This window comes from Tyto alba, unplaced genomic scaffold (assembly GCF_018691265.1).
Source record: "Tyto alba isolate M040663 unplaced genomic scaffold, T.alba_DEE_v4.0 Super-Scaffold_42, whole genome shotgun sequence".
In the NCBI taxonomy this organism is placed as follows: Eukaryota; Metazoa; Chordata; class Aves; order Strigiformes; family Tytonidae; genus Tyto; species Tyto alba.
The window spans coordinates 15,352,748-15,368,681 of NW_024881318.1; the positions used below are offsets into that span (position 1 = coordinate 15,352,748).

Here is a 15,934-nt window from a genome sequence, read left to right on the forward strand (position 1 = left end):
AAGGTTGTTCTCCACTGACGACAGGGCATACAGAAGATGTTCCACAAAGGAAGGATCCTGCCATCTCACTGAGCTTGCAGAATAGGATTCCCTCTGCTCATACTCAAAGTCCATGCATAGTCATACATCTGCTAAATCACAACAAGGTCCTTCCATACTGCCACAGGTTCTCTATTTCAAGTGGATTAATAATTTTCAGGCAATACACTTTCCTGACCATGCAGAAAAATCATGACATAAAGGATATATCATTAACATATTTCCACTAAAAGATTACACACGGAAATATATCAGGCGAGATGACTAACCCTTCCAGAAGATACATGCGAGGAATGAAATACTAAATTATGATTTTCTAAATACCATGATAATATTTAGTCACTACATCAAAAATCTTTCCAAGACATAAGAAAAAGTAACATAAGAGATATGCTCTCTTCCCATCAAAAAAAGGGAGGACCTAATTCCCACTCTAGATGGAAGCTGGAGGTACCCCGCAGTAACAGGTCCCAAGATAACAGTCCAAGTCCAAGAAGCAGCCTCCATCACTTTTTTCACCCACCTTTTACCAATACCACCCGGAGGCTTCCCATCTCTCCATACCCGCTCCGTAAAGGGGGATCCTCTTTTTGAGCCAGGAGATGGAGCCAAAGAGACACTCCCCATCGGGAAGAAAGGGTGAGTTGTTGGGATAAAGAAACTGGGGTAGAGAACCTCAACGGTGCTACTATCACTCTGCTACTATCAGTCGGTATGAAACAGCAATCCACAATAATGCTTTAGGATACAAGAGACAGTTGCCTAACACAAAAAACAGCTCTAGAAAAGTTCAGACACCACCCACCTGAGCCAGCGAACAACAGTTACTCTTTTTATTTAACAATTTGAGAATATTTTGGAACTAAAAACTTTGGCCTCATTCAGGTTTCTAACAAACATGCTGACCAGAGGTGTACAGCAACAAAAGTACTGTTGGGAGGCAGATGAATTAACCTTTCTCATCCGAACTGCTGCTGTTCCAGATATTAACGCATGATATTTCTGAACAGCGCAGAATCCAATTCAGATTGTGGATGCATTCATAAAACCTAGAGTTGTGTGAGCTGAATGGCACAGAGAGAGCGACTGTTGTGTAACACAATACTTAAGACACTTCCCATCTGCACTCCATTTCAAAGCATATTTTACTTGTTAGCTTCATTTAGAAGGTCCCCCCAGTTCCGCTGCAAGACAGGACCCTGCCAAAACACAGGTCTGAGCAGAAGCAATGAATTTGTATCAACATAAAGTAAATATGAAGTAGGAATGCAGTACACATATGCCCTACATGTACAAAACCCACTAAACACCAACAGACTTTTGTTTGCTTGAGGATTAGAAGATATTTAGAGAACATGATAGCTGTGGCACTTGAACGCCACCAAAAGCTCTCCTAACTGAAAGCCAGGAATCATGATAGATTTAGGAAGTGATAATTCAGCTCTATTTTTTGCATCCAGTTGGAAGACAATATATTTTCTTTATTAAAAGCCTTCAGTACGCAAGCTTGCCAAGCGAAGCTCCTCTGCAAGGCTTTCAGCAGCGCTTTCATTTTAAAAATCTGGTATTCATGTGTCCTACAGGAAAGCATTTTGTGGCTTGAGTTGTAAAGGCTTCCTCCAAGCGAACGGTTTAGCGGTTTTGGACGGAGTCCTGTCCCCACGGGAAAGCGCACCTTCACGCCAGACCGTAACTAAAGTTTCTGCCCATACTCGCGCCAGGAGCCCCCCGCCCGGACTGGGGGTGCGGGGTGGGGTGGGGGGGCTCCCCGCACCCCTCGCAGCCCCGCACTCGGCGACTGCCCAGCGCCGGCGGTGCGGCAGCGCGGCCGCGGAGGGTCCCCGCGGGGCAGCCCCGGCACCCACCGCCCGGCCGGACCCCCCGGCCCCCGCAGCGCGGTTCCCCCCCCACCCCCCCCCCCGGGTCCGCCGCGCACCCTCCCCGCTCCGGCCACCGACACAACTTGCGGCTCCGGCCGCCGCGCCCCGCGCACCTCTCCGCGTCCCGCGTCCCTCCGCCGCGCTCAGCCTCCACGCAGCAGCCGGCGGCCGCGGCTAATCCCCCCGCGGCCCCTTCATCCGCTTAATCACCTGCCGGCACCGAGCCGCGGAGCCGCTGCGCGGTGGCGGTGGCCGCTGCTGCCGCTGCCGCTGCTGCTGCCGCTGCCGCTGCCGGCGGGGAGGCACCTTCGCCGCCGCCGCCTCCCGGGCGCGGGGCGCGGCTGCAGGCGGCCACGCACGGCCCCCGCCCCGCCCCGCTCCGCGCCCCGCCGCGCACCGGCCTCCGCGCCGCGCAGGCGGGAACGCCGGCCTGCCGATCCCCCCACCCCCCCCCCCCCGGGGGCGCTCGGGGTCCCGCGGCGGTCAGGAGGGGCAGAGCGCGGAGGGGCGCGCAGCCGGCGGGCACCGGGGTGTCGTGACATACCCCACCCACCCCCCCCACACACACACACCCACGATGCCAAATGTCAGCCCCGGCCCCCTCGCTCTGCCCCCCCTCCCGCCCCTCCGGTGACCACCGGCCCCTCGGCGCTCCCACGCACCAGCCGTCCCCACCGCGGGGATGGGCAAGGCGGCCCGGCTCAGCTTTAGGGGTCCTGCACAGGTCGCTTCCCACCGGGCACGGTGTTTTACCCGTCTACACACTTGCTCCATCCAAACCATGCTTCTGTTGAAAGCCAACCTGCATACTTTCCCCACCCCTCTGAAAATGTTTCCACTCGGGGCACCCAAATTAAAATCTGCTTCTGCCTCTACACAACAACCGGGGGTTGGTTGTCTTCCCCAGAATGTGGCCTGATGTGCCAAAGCCAAGTGTCTTTATCACAGGCTGTCATTTAACATCTCACGGCCATTTTTCAGGTGTGTAGCAGCCGGCTCTCAGCAGGCCTAACAGCGGTCAGTCTGTACCCAGTATTGCATTTTTTTACTTCTAGACTCTGAAACATACAACTGTGGTCACAGTTGTCTTTTGTCAACTTACACCAGGAACAACACATCACTGTAACTGTATATTAAAAAAAAAAATAATAAAATGTCCAAGGAGTGAGCAGATCGGGCTGTAATCAAAATAGACAAGGATGAAACTCTTCCACTGAGTCCTATGCTGTAGTCAAGCAATCTTTTAACACATTAGCTTTGCTCACAGAAGTCCTGGCTATCAGGTACAGTACTACTCTACACAGAAAGAACTGTCCCTCCTGTTTTTCAGGATTTTCACCATGATCTTCAGCCTTCCACGGGTTTAGAGGGAGACAGGAGTTCTGAGGGAGACAGAAGAGACTCTGAGTTTTGTTCCTTGGAGCAAAATGCATAGCCTGGTGTCAGTGCCTCTGCTCCCAGGCAACATAGGTAACTAGCTGCCAAAATTGAACACACCAGTAGTTAACATACTTAGAGGTAACCTGAAGGGAAGCTTTCAATCCTTGGGATGTGCCTCTTTCTGGGGCTCAACACTGCTAACCAGGAAATGCCTCTCTTCCAACTGTGATTCATGGCCTGACATCTCCTGAGAAAAAAACCTCGTAAGCCCTTTAATTTAGAAGGTGGAGATCAGATTTTGAGCACGGGGAGAGGAGGGTGTGATGGCTGCATCTGTCCCCTGAGCAGCACAGGGGCTGGGGAGTTCATCCAGGGTACGGACAGCAAATCTAGCAGCCTCTGCTCTATGGGAGTGAAACGTGCAGTGGTGTTATTTTCCTAGGAAAGTAAGTAGCCTCCAGATTGCTCCTGCCTAAGCCCTCTCAGTCACCTTTCAACTGTATTCCTCTGTACAAAAGAGAATACAAAGTTCAGGACATTTAAGTGAGAGGAGAGCTTGTCCTGAGTCCCTGCCCTAAAAACTGTTTGTGTTGTAACCACAACCTGGCTATTACAATAATACAAAAGAGTTTTGCAGCAGGAATCATACTCTGGGATGCCTCCTTTTGTCTCCCTAACTATTTAGGTTACAGTCATAAACAGAAATGAGACCACAGGGGTTATCCTGCACAGTCGCCTATGATACTGGAAGTCCAGAAGTCTCCATGTAATGTGTATCCTATGGGCCACAAAATATGACCTAACTTCCTATTCAAATGCAAAGTAAAATGCAAAGTCCTGCCTGGTAAGATCTAGGCAGAAACAGCCAGAGGGTGTGAGAAGGTGTCAGTTTTAGGATGCACTCACCGCTGTCTGTGTGCCTGTTTGCTTGTGGGAACCCATCTCTCCCCATAGCTCTGCCATGGATTTTGGCATTTCTCCTGGGATTTTGGCATTTCTGGCCTGGGGAGGCACGGCAGGGAGGCAGGCAGCATGGGGGGTCCCCGCAAGACAAGGAGTCAGATGAGCTGCTCAGGCCCAGGCAAGTCCAAAGTGCCCTGGACAAGAGTACAGAAACAGGCTCTTGGGCACCAGGAAAGTCCAACATTGTTGGGCACTTCCCAGCTCGGTGACAGCTTTTCTACGCCTTTTTAGGAGCTGACATCCCATTGAAATTTTGAGGAATTTGACCTTAAATCTTCTCAGCTCTTATTTTGCAGAATGTTGATAGCATTTAGATATTTTATGTGCACACATGCAGCTGTGCATTTCAAAGTCATCTGCTGTGATATAAGCCAAAACAGGATTTGAGTCATATGTTTTTTTACAGATAAAGCATTGATTTATAAACACGTAGAGAAAGCCTATCTGAAGAAAACTGGCTTCATGCATATGCAAGCAACACAGAGATCTACTTAGAACAAATCATCCTTTTCTGCCCCACATCAAATTCCTTTCTAGCTTGAATTTCAGGAGTACAAAATGAAGAATGGAAAAGATTAAGGATGGAGTAATTGTGGACTGATGAAACTATTTCACAGAGCAGTCAAAAGAAGTCTACAGAAAAATCCAGTTTGCTACTTAGCTAATAAATTTGCAGTTGCATCCCATGCCACTTCACAGGAAAAATGCTACATTGCATTTTTGGGACTGCCGTTATTTTTGGTTCTTTGCTTGTCATCATAGTTGCACACACAGGTTCTTGATTCACATTCAGAAAAACAACAATGAACACAAATCACCTTAGAGCCACACTTGTAAAAACGAAATGTCAGTGAAATCAGTTTCACTGATGTATTAGTATTAGAAGTTAAGACTTAGAGGAAGCGACTGAGGAGAGTTCATAAGTGCTAGGTCTGTTCCCGAGTACCTAAAACTTCACTACATTTAAGCCTTATCTCAAGCGTTACCTTCACAAGTTGGAAGCACCTGAAACATTTGTTCTTTACAACATACACAGACATTTACATTCTCTCAGCACTGCTGTGTCCTGGGCACCAGATATCTGACATCCCTGACACACAACACACAGAGATAAAGTCAATTATATGGTACGCGTTCCCAGGATCCAAGACTTTTGTGGATGTGATGGGCTGCAAAATTAACATAAAGATTTAAATGAAATTCCTTTGGAAACACAATAAGCATCCAGGACCACATATTACCCAGAACAACAATATGATGTTCCATTTTTTCCTAAAAGAAAACAGCAAACTTCAGAACTCAGCCAGAAACCACAAAAATGACACTAAAGAGGGTTAACACTGCATAGGAGTCCAGCACGCCAAGGCAGAGCCAAGGACTGCAAAGGCCACATTCTGACCCAGCCATGCCAGTGTAAATACAAAAATCCCTTCCTTGACCTCTGTGTGGATCTCCCCACAGTTTGCTTGGTCAATGCAGTGCATTTAGACCACTGAGTTCCCTAAATCTCTGCAAACACCACCTCCAGAAAGCCCCATTTCTGCACCACATGCTATTACAGTACGAGATGAATGCCGCAGAGAAAACCTTTCCCTTACCATTTATTCTGCACACAAGAACAAGATAAGTCGTTGTTGTTTGTTTGCTTGTTTGTTTGTTTTTTAATGAAAGTTTAATAGCTCAAACACACAACTACTATAAACAGCCCTGGAGAGCTGAATACCACAGCCCTCAGTCAGCATCCCCCCAGAGCCACCCAGGGCTCAGCTAGGAGTTACACCCTTTAGTGCTGGCTGCAAACCCACCACAAGTTCATGGGGCATACAGAAAAATGCCAGTGACCAAAATAATTCCAAACAGCTCCAGGTCTGGCTGAAAACACCCCAGCCCTTAATCTTTAGTGGGGTTTTATGTGCAAATTGCAGGCAGACAGGCCCTCGCAAGAGCTATACTAGAATTACTTGTAAACATTCGCTTATTCTTCCCACCACACAAATAGTAGGAAATGAGATGGTTTTCAGTGATTGGGGGGAGGAGGGGAGTGTTCAGATGTCTTGTCCCTGTGTGTCAGCAAGCTCTTCAGCTGTGCTCTTTACTTACATGGGCTATAGTCAGAGATGTTTCCTCCTATTATAGAAGGCAGGGTTTCTCAGGCAAAATATGAGCTGTTGGGAAATTGAACATCTCAATTTTATTAATCTATTAATTTATCCACAATTATTATTTTTATAGCACTCAAAATACAGGCAGTAATTTGTAAGGAAAATACAGACATAGGGTCTCTGTCCCAGAGAGCTTATATTGTAACTTCCTACGTTAAGGCTAAGTGATATTTAAAATATGAAAGCTCAGTAGTCTTCAAATCAGAAATTTTAAGAAAATCTCTCCAGTGGAGGGTTTTGGGTTTTTTTTGTTTGCCCAGGGGGGTCTTCTTGTGGCGGGGTGAGGTATGACTGACTGTATTGATAACCCTCTCCCACTGCTCCCCACAAGCCCTTTTCTGGTATATGTCTGTCACATATACCCCATTAGCCAGAGTTTGAGCACTATAGGCAGAGAGCTGTTTGTAAAAGTAATGTTTAGTAAGCAGCCACATTAGAGTTGATTTTATGTATTTACAGTTTATTTATAAGCTAATAATTTTAAAAATCAATTATATACATTAAAAAATCCCACTTTTAGAGAATATTACATGAAATTCCAAACTGTGATGCAATGTATCTACATTTAATAGCTCTGACCTCAATTTTTATTTAATTTCTTTATGTGTTCGTACAATTTATTTAGAGGTTACTACAGATCTATAGAGGATAGAGCCTTTTCACCTGGCAGTTCTCTAATTCAGATGAGTCTGTATTACCAGAATAATACAATATCAATTAGTAGCCAACAGTGGAGATTTACATGGCATTAAGTATACTGTATTTAACTTCAAAATACAAGGCAGTAACTCGAAATTGGAGAGCAGAAAACAGATATAAGGAAATCTACTAGTACTACTGAAATAAAACAGAGAGTAATATCATAGATATCGCATGCTCTTAAAGCAGTTTGCCTTATCTGCTACATTTAACACCAGCTAGTTATTAAAATGAAAAAAAATCATCAAGCCATTTTTCACTTCTCAATCTGTATTTACTGTTTGCATTTCTCTTGTTAATGTCCTCTGTTTAATTTTCATTTCTGTTCACTCAATACATTCAGTTCTTTACAGTGTATGGCCCACGTTTGAGACTACACAGGAACATGCATTTGCTCAAAACAATCTGTTATGACTGAGATTATTCTTTTTTCCAGGGTGGAAACACTTATCTAAACTTGTTTTTAGAAATTATAACTTGGGGGCCAAATTTAGAATTTACATTACCCTTTAAAAACAAAACAAAAAAAAAAGTGAAAGGCCAGGTTTTCCCCTGCCTTGAATTCAAAGACTCCCAGCCAGACCTCCATCCACTACACTGAGCCAGACATCTTCTCCGAGATAATCTTTCAGGCACCAAGGGGAAAATATTTCACAAAGATATAATATCTTACATTATGTACTCACCCTCATATCTCTATTTAAATTCCATTCTTTCCCTCCCCAAGGTGATGCCAGTTTTCTATGCTCTTAACCTTTCTCCCATATTGTGCAATTAAGAAAACTTTTTTTTTGCCATGTTGAAGGCTATGTTCAGATTTTTCCTTATCCTGTTTGGTCCAAAGGTTACCATTTCACAAAGTATCCTAAGGACATTTTTACTACCAAGAAATATTTTGACAACAGGAACTATTTTTAACTCTGCTGAGCTCTGCTGAGTGTAAAATGTTGCACGGGGTGCTCAGCAGCCTAGGGGAACGCAGCTAGCTATTGATGGGGTTTGTTTTCTTTACATGAGAACAGCAATCTGAATCTTCCAGCAACAAAACTCTGTACACACAGTACACAATGTACATCTCATTATAAACCTAAAGGGTCAACAGATAAGGGAAAAATGTACCTGAGACCTGCCAGCCACTAGCTAGAGGCAGCAAGATGCTGCTGCAGGTTGGGAGGGCTCTGTGTAACCACTACTGCCCACGTGTCATGCTGGGATTTTCAAATCGACCAGAAAAGATTAATTTGGCCAAGAGGTCAACTACCCTATCGTGAGATTGCTAGCAATCTGCTCCAGGATGGTGCCTCCAGTTACTCTCCCTGCCTTCCCCCACTTGCAGTATTGGAAGTGATTTCGCCATGACATGAAATGGGACAAGACCACACATCCCAGAAAATGCATGAAGGAGCTAAGGTAAAGATGAGAGAGGGAAGGGCCAGCACAAAGGAAGGCTGGTGCTGGTTCCCAACCCCAGCCTCCACCTTGACTACACAGTGATGTTGGGATGAGGGAACAAGGCCATTCCCCCTGCTGATGAAAGCTGCCAGGAGCATGCTGACACTTAAACACACCTCCATGGGGAGTAATTCCAGCTCTGGCAGGGTGCATTTTCAGAGCACCTAAGTTACCCCCTCTGCAAACACCCAGTGGGATGCTTAGGCACTACTTGCACTGCCAGCATCCCAGCTAGTGGGACTTGCATAGCAGGCAGGGCTACACAACTCACCCCTGGCAAATACATTGCCCATATGTGCCTGTTGACTAGGATTTCCTATCAAAGCAATATTTTTCCCTTCTCTTTAACTACTAAAATAACGTAGGTTACAGTAGAGGCTGCCTCCTCCAGCAACCTGTGCTCCACCCTGAAGTCATTTTATATTATTCTCCCCAGTGTCCTAAACCAGGGCTGCAGAGATTGCTCCAAATATGGCTTTCATTTTATGCTAGAATAGCCTCCATTAATGCAATGGGCTGTGCTCCATACCTTGTGATATTCCAAGTGGAAGCCCGGATCTTGTTTGCTTTTTAACCACCAACAACCATCCTGCATTTTATCTGTGCATACTTCCCAGTGCGTGTCAGAACCTGCCATCCACTCGCCACTTATTAATGTTTCAAGAGTCTTCCTTAAAACATACATGAGATTTAGGGATGATTTTGTTCCTGGAGTCTTCTGACCATTCTGTGCCGTCAGAGAGAGTAGTTTTATTTCACAGACTGGATTTAATATACAGAAACATACTGCATCTGTTTCCAAATATTTTCTTTCTAAAACCGTTATGAAAAACAGTGCCAAAATGTGCTCATTTCTCTTTAAGGAGGAAACCTAATTTGGATTTCTTGATCCAGATCATCTTAACACCCAGGCTCAATTTTGCTTGCTAAAGCAATCTACAGGCTCCAACTAATACAAATTTAATCTGCAAGGCTTCTTGCTTGGGCTGGATGTGTCCAGCATGTCCCTCTTATAGGCTCCACACTATGTATCAGTAGCACCTGGTACTGATTGCAGATCTCAGGCATCATGCTTATGGGTTCCATGGGCAGAAACCTTCCTGGATTTCCAATCCAGTTTGCATTTTTCACTAGGATGTCACTGTATCTTGTTGGGTCGGAAATTTATGACTGGTCCTTAGCTTCACGTTAATTTTTTGGAGCTGTGATGTTTTCTTACGGACCAATCTGTGGCAGGTGACCATATCTGAGAACACATCCTGCAGGTCCAATTCTCCTTTTACATGGTCGTAAACCAAAAGTCACCTCTTTAATTGATTGAGATACCCTGGTGTAATGCTTACACATATGAAAATAAGGAACTACTCCTCTATCCCCTAATATTTGGGATTCACCTCCTTCCCCTCAATGATTATGTAAAATGACTGGGGAAAAGGGTGAAGTCATTTTGTAAGGAGTGAAAAATAATTTGCCTTCTGATTGTACCCAAAGAGAAGGTGTATTATGATCAACAAATGCTCTTCTTTGGTTTCAGGCTTTCATTTGGTAAGGTCCTAAGCCTTCCTCCCAAATCAGAAGCAATTTTGTCATCAATTGAAAGAAAAAAAAATAAAAATTAAGCCTCTGTAGCTACACAGGAACAGTTTGATCAACTGGCGCAAGCTAGAGGTTAAAAGTTCCAATATGCATCTGACTTGGGGAAAAATAAGAGCAATGGTGATTTTAAAATTTAAATATCCAATCAAGCTTTTTCTTCAGGACACAACTTTCAGGCTACTTTGATGAATGCTGCTGAAAGAACAGGTGGCAAAACATGACCAAGATGGAAGTCCTCAGCCTCACCTCACATTCACGTTTTTTGTCCCATTCCTTGAAGCTAGTTCTCAGAAGAGAAGTTTGGGGAACCCCAGAAACAGGATTCATGAACAGCAGCACAAACCTCCTCCCCATGTCCATGCCTGAAACTCCCACACCGCCCCTGCACATCTTCCATGGGCTCCCTGAATGCCAAACTGGGAATCATAAAACAAGGGGGGCATGTGTGAAGTGTGCATGAGAGAGGGTTATGTTTGGAGGCTAGGTTAGGGGGATGCTCCCAGCATTACCAGGTTGTTCCCAGTATGTGGCCATGCAACCATGAGCTGAATTCTATGGTTATATTTAATCCTATTTTTCTTTTTCTTACATGCTTATCTTGATACTGATACTGGTTCCTCCTCAGCTCAGTTGCTTCCCAAGGAGCCTGTTTACACTTGCAAGGAAGTTCTTACTAATTATGAGTTGCATTGAACAGGAAACCATTTCACCACATTTTCCCCAATAAAGCCCCAAAGTGGCACCTTTTTCCTCAATAAACCCACATCCCACATCCAGAGCTTCCCTGCTAGGATTTTGTACTGTTTCATCTGTAAAAGATAACCTGGTGAGGGTATAATATGCAAAGTTTTATAAACTGGAGCAATCATTCCAACCAGAAAACTGGCAGCTCAAGCAGGCTTGTCTTTTGACCTTCTCACTCCACAACAAACCTTAAATACCGTATCTGGAAATCAAGCTTCAGCTGCATGTTGTCTAGAACACCATGACAAAAACGAGGTGGTTGGTTGTTTTTTTTTGTTTTGTTTTTGTTTTGTTTGTTTGTTTGTTTGTTTTTTCTCAAAGCCTGCACTAGCTGCAGAAAAGGACTGTGTTTTGGCTCCAAGGCCTTGGAAAAACAGAATTCAGTTTTTCCATTCTGTCATTATTCTAGCAGAACTCTACAGGTAAGTAAGTCTCACTTGTTTACACTGACGCCTCTTGGAGACACTTGGGAAGACTGGATAATGGCTAAATTCATAACCAGGCAGGTATCTTATAAGCTAGGGCTTATTTGTATTGCTCAAATGTACTTCTGCGGATATAGGTATTTCAAAGAATTTTAGCCCTTATGAAGGTGCTCTGACTTTATAACCCTCCAACAGACAGGCAAGTACCTGGAAAGAAACACTCCACAGTAAAACCCAGCTTTTAATAAAGTGCTTTCCCCCTTGAGAGCTCAAGCACCTGCAGAAAGTAAGCTGCTGTCATCACCTCCCTGTCACCGATGCCATGACTTGTTTGCAGTGGGGGAAAAAGGCTTGACCAGGACCCAACACTTCTTAAGTCCACACGTGCTATCCATTAGGCTGTAAGACCCTGACAGGAGTTAGATACATAGCTCTGAGTCATATACAGTTTATGCAAATGTAACTTATAAGTAAATGAGTTAAAATAGAAGCATGCAGAAGAGAAATGGAAGGTAAAGCAGGCAATCAGCATGGGCTCACAGCAAAAAGCAACACAAACTAAGCAAGTAGCAAATGCCACTAATATGTGAAGAAGGCAAAACTTTACATGGAATTTAAACTTGTTCTTTAAATTGGGTTCAAGCTGAATTCTTACACCAGCTTATGACTCAGTATATAACAAAGTATATGACATTTTGTAATCTAAAGGATATCTTGACATTTTTCTTCTAATGTAGTACATGGCTAGTGGGTCCCAAGTGCGCTGCTGTGCATGTTGAAGATTATATAAAAAGGGAGAATATGCCTCCTCATATACTTTAGTACTATTATTGATACTATCATTAAATGAGAGACTATCCTTGAGGCTGGGAAAACCTCAGGGAGTGTAGGAGCTGACACCTGGACTCAGGATTGGTTTCCTTGGTTATTAGAGCTGGCTGAACTGTTTTAACAGATAATTATATCTAATTTAATTACATATTAGACAAAACACTTTTGATTATTATTCAGCCAGCCAGAATTAAGGAATTTCTAAGTCCTTCTTCCATCCTAATTTTTTTCTACCATATTGTCTTTTACCTCTTTTGTTTTCAAGCTATTCTGAAATCCACCTTTTTAAAGACAGATATTTACTTCTCTACTAACTTGCATGATTTTTTTTTTTTTAATGATGATGCCCCTTAAACTCCTTTCCACAGTTTATAGCTTGATTCTTGGGTCATCAGAGAAAGCATTTGAGTCACAAAATAATTCCAATAAAGCACTGAGATTCTGCCTTTCTCATACACTATTTAAAACAGAGACCATTTAAAGGCAGAGCCCTGCAGTAAACCCTTGTTGACTTTCAGTTCCACACACTAGCCATTAACTTCCGATCCATTTGGCATCCGTACACTTTTTTAAACTATTACTATTTCTTTCTCCACAATATAACTGGTGAATTATTGAAATCCGATTTATTTTAACCACATAGTTCATCCTGATGAAATTGGTTAGTTTACTAAATAATTTTCTGCTCTGTTGTACGTACTTTCCGAATGCAGGCAATGATTGAAAAACATATCAGAGAGGAGACAATTTTGTGTATTGCTGCGTCAGATATGAAGTGGCAGGTGGGAATCTGGAAGGCAGTCTCCCCATTTCCATGGAGGCAAACTGGAAGCAATTTCACCAAGGTGAGAGTGTTATGGTATTGTCAGAGACCTCAGGCATAGCTTTGTTTTTCTGTGCAAGAAAGCTGCACTTCAGACCACTCACCAGCAAGGAAGGCAGAGAGAGTGAGCAGGACATGAAGTTATGAACCCTTGGTGGTTCCTTCAGTGCCTGCAGCCATTCAGGCATGACATTCCCAGGGCTACTCACGTACAGAGATCCCAGCTCAGGGTGAATCAACCTCCCTGCACACCTACAGGCCCAAACATAGCTCCTTCCAGCTGAAGGCAAAGAATAATTCCCTATGATTAAGCATTAAGCTGTCAGATACCTTAGAGCCAGTGAGATCCAAACATGAGCCCTAAACCAAGGTGGTGATGAATACACAGTTCAAACCTGAAGCTATTCATCAGATCCATGCAGCATGAGAAATTAAACTAAGAATGTTTAGTTGCCACTAGTGTCTCTAAAAAATTTTCCCAGCAACTTAAAATTTACAAACTCCTTATCAAGTTTCTGTTAAGAGATAGTTTAAGAGAGAGTCCTGCCTGGCCATCAGCAGTAGTTAAAAAGCAGTTCTCACCTTTTTAACTTCTAAAGCCTATGGGAGAGCTGTGTCCTCAGATTTTTCTTAGAGCTCCTATTACTCAAAAGTAGAGGGCAAATCCTGCTACCTAATGCCTGCTGGCTTTTAAGCCAATGCAACTACTGCTCCTTTTATTCACAGGCCTTTGTTTTCAAATAGACTGCATTTGGGAATAAGTGTTTTACTTTATTTAGTTGATTTTCCTGTTTGGGGAAAAACAAACAAACAGGTTTATTCATTTAGAGAACTTGGCAACTGCAGATTGCCCACTACTTTTTTGGAATTGATATTTTACAAAGAATGTTAACCCACAAATTCAGTAAACATATGGGATTTGCAAATTAATCCAGTAAAGCCATTATGGTGATGCTTCAGAGGACTAGTCACCATCAGGAGGGGAAAGGAGGCTAATTCTAAAAGGATTTCCCTAAAGCCATTTTCATGTTGGGAACTCAAAAGCAAATTTCCCTTTTAGCAACGTTGGTTTGGGAGAAGGGAGGAAGATAATGACAAAGACAACAAAAAAGAGGTTTGTGCCCATGTAAGTGTGTTTCAAATTACACATCTGATCTTTAGGAAAAACAAAACAGCCTTAATCCATATCTGCCATTTTTTACAGTACAGTGTCTGAAAATAGGAGAAAGTATCCCTTAAATTCAATTATTAAGGCCTAGAGTAGCCATCTTTGATTCATACTAATTTTAGCAACTGTTTATGTGGACAATTAATTTGAAAATTCAGCTGTTATTACCATCCATCAAACAAGCGATACAGTTAATGAATTTGGGAATACCTAAATTCTTAGGGAAATAAGTAGTAACACAAACCCCTTCTGTTTCCTAGATTGTATGGACCATTCAGACTCGGTATTCAGATTTATCATCTGCACTGAAGTTCCAGCTACCAGCATAAATTACAGCAGTTGGTAACTTCATTCTCAGAGGACTGGATTATAATCTCTTTTACAATAGTTTAAATAAGAAGTGGCTGCTGAAAGTTCTTGATGCTGCATAGGTATAAGAGAGAGTCAGGTCTTCATGAGCAGTTCCCTCTCTGCATTCTGGCACAGGCAAATTTTAAAGGCATTAGCTACTGCACTGAACAAGGCTACGATACAGTTAGGGTAATTATATCACATATATACACATCCTAAAAAGCATGTAAAGAAACACTTTTCACTGCTATCTTATGAATTCTTAGATAAAGCAAACTAAATTCCCAGTTGACATAACCTAAAAATGGCTTAAAATATTTATATGACATTGCCCTCTAGAGGAAAATGAGAAAAATCCGTTTCAGTAGAACTCTTCTACAGATGAAAATATGAAATGTTGTTTTCAGAGGAACAATTAGTGTGTTTGTTAGAAACCATTTTCAGTGAGAACATCACACACTGGTTTGGCTCCATCTATCATCCGTGAGTTTTCAAGAATGAATTCCCCAACCTCTAGCCTATTTTCATCATCTGGGCTCTGTGTTCAGATAGATAGTACCACAAAGTTTACTGTTTCCCACATATCTGTGTTTTTCTCTTCACTACCAGAACAAAAATACCCCAGGCTATGAAAAATTGGCAAGCACTCAGTAATTCTTCAGTTATCGTGGCACAAAGAATCTCTGGTCAATGTGTATAAGGAGGAGGACATCACTGATTTCTGTTTCATCGACTAGTTGCTCTGCTAGCCTGAACCCATTCCAGTGATCAAGTAACAGACTAAGAAAACACAGTAAAAACTATTTCTCAATTAATCAATTCTTTGTTTTGCCACGTGTTTTTTTTAAGAAGATAATCCAGTTATCTATAAAACCCACTATTGAGAAGGAAAAAAACAGGCCTTGCCACCTTTTTAAACAATAGAAAAGAGTCTTAGGCATCAGCAGAAACAATAATTTCTTTCAGTCACATTTCAACAATTCTGTTGCCTTTTGAAAAAGCTTGAATCCATTTTCCATCTACCTCTAGTTTCTCACAGTCTTGTTAAAGAGCCCTCAGTCTGGCTGGGTTTCCTGCGTCTTGGATGCTCAAGGGTGAAGTTTGGTGCTAATAATCATATTTTCCCTATTCTTGATCTGTCTTGGTAGGTACGGTACAAGTCTTCCTGAGCTGCCCCAAACCTTCTGGCAGCACCTGACAACTTATCTTTTTACTGGTACTGGTCTGTTAAAAGTGGTTCCTTTTGGAGGCCCATATGATCTTCCTGAATGCCATACTTTTTATCCAGAGAAAGTAGCAAGAACAGTGAGTGATGCTGCAGAGCCTGCAACTGATACGTAAGCCCTTCCCATCTTAGCCTACATCTGGTAGAAAGTAGACAGAAAAATAAGTTTCAAGAAGCATGTGATACTGCTCGGAGC

General features: G+C 43.2%; 1 protein-coding gene across 5 annotated transcripts in view; it reads right to left on the reverse strand.

Moving 5' to 3' along the window:
- Positions 1-15,934, reverse strand: part of PDZD2 (PDZ domain containing 2) — a 202,687-nt gene that overhangs the window by 114,916 nt on the left and 71,837 nt on the right. Inside the window, exon 1 of one of the 5 annotated variants that reach the window (XM_042804488.1) lies at positions 2,033-2,227. The exons of the other annotated variants lie outside the window; for them this stretch is intronic. The gene's annotated coding sequence lies outside the window, so the exon portion shown is untranslated. Of the gene's footprint in view, positions 1-2,032; positions 2,228-15,934 lie in introns of those variants that run through there. 5 annotated transcript variants of the gene reach the window in all.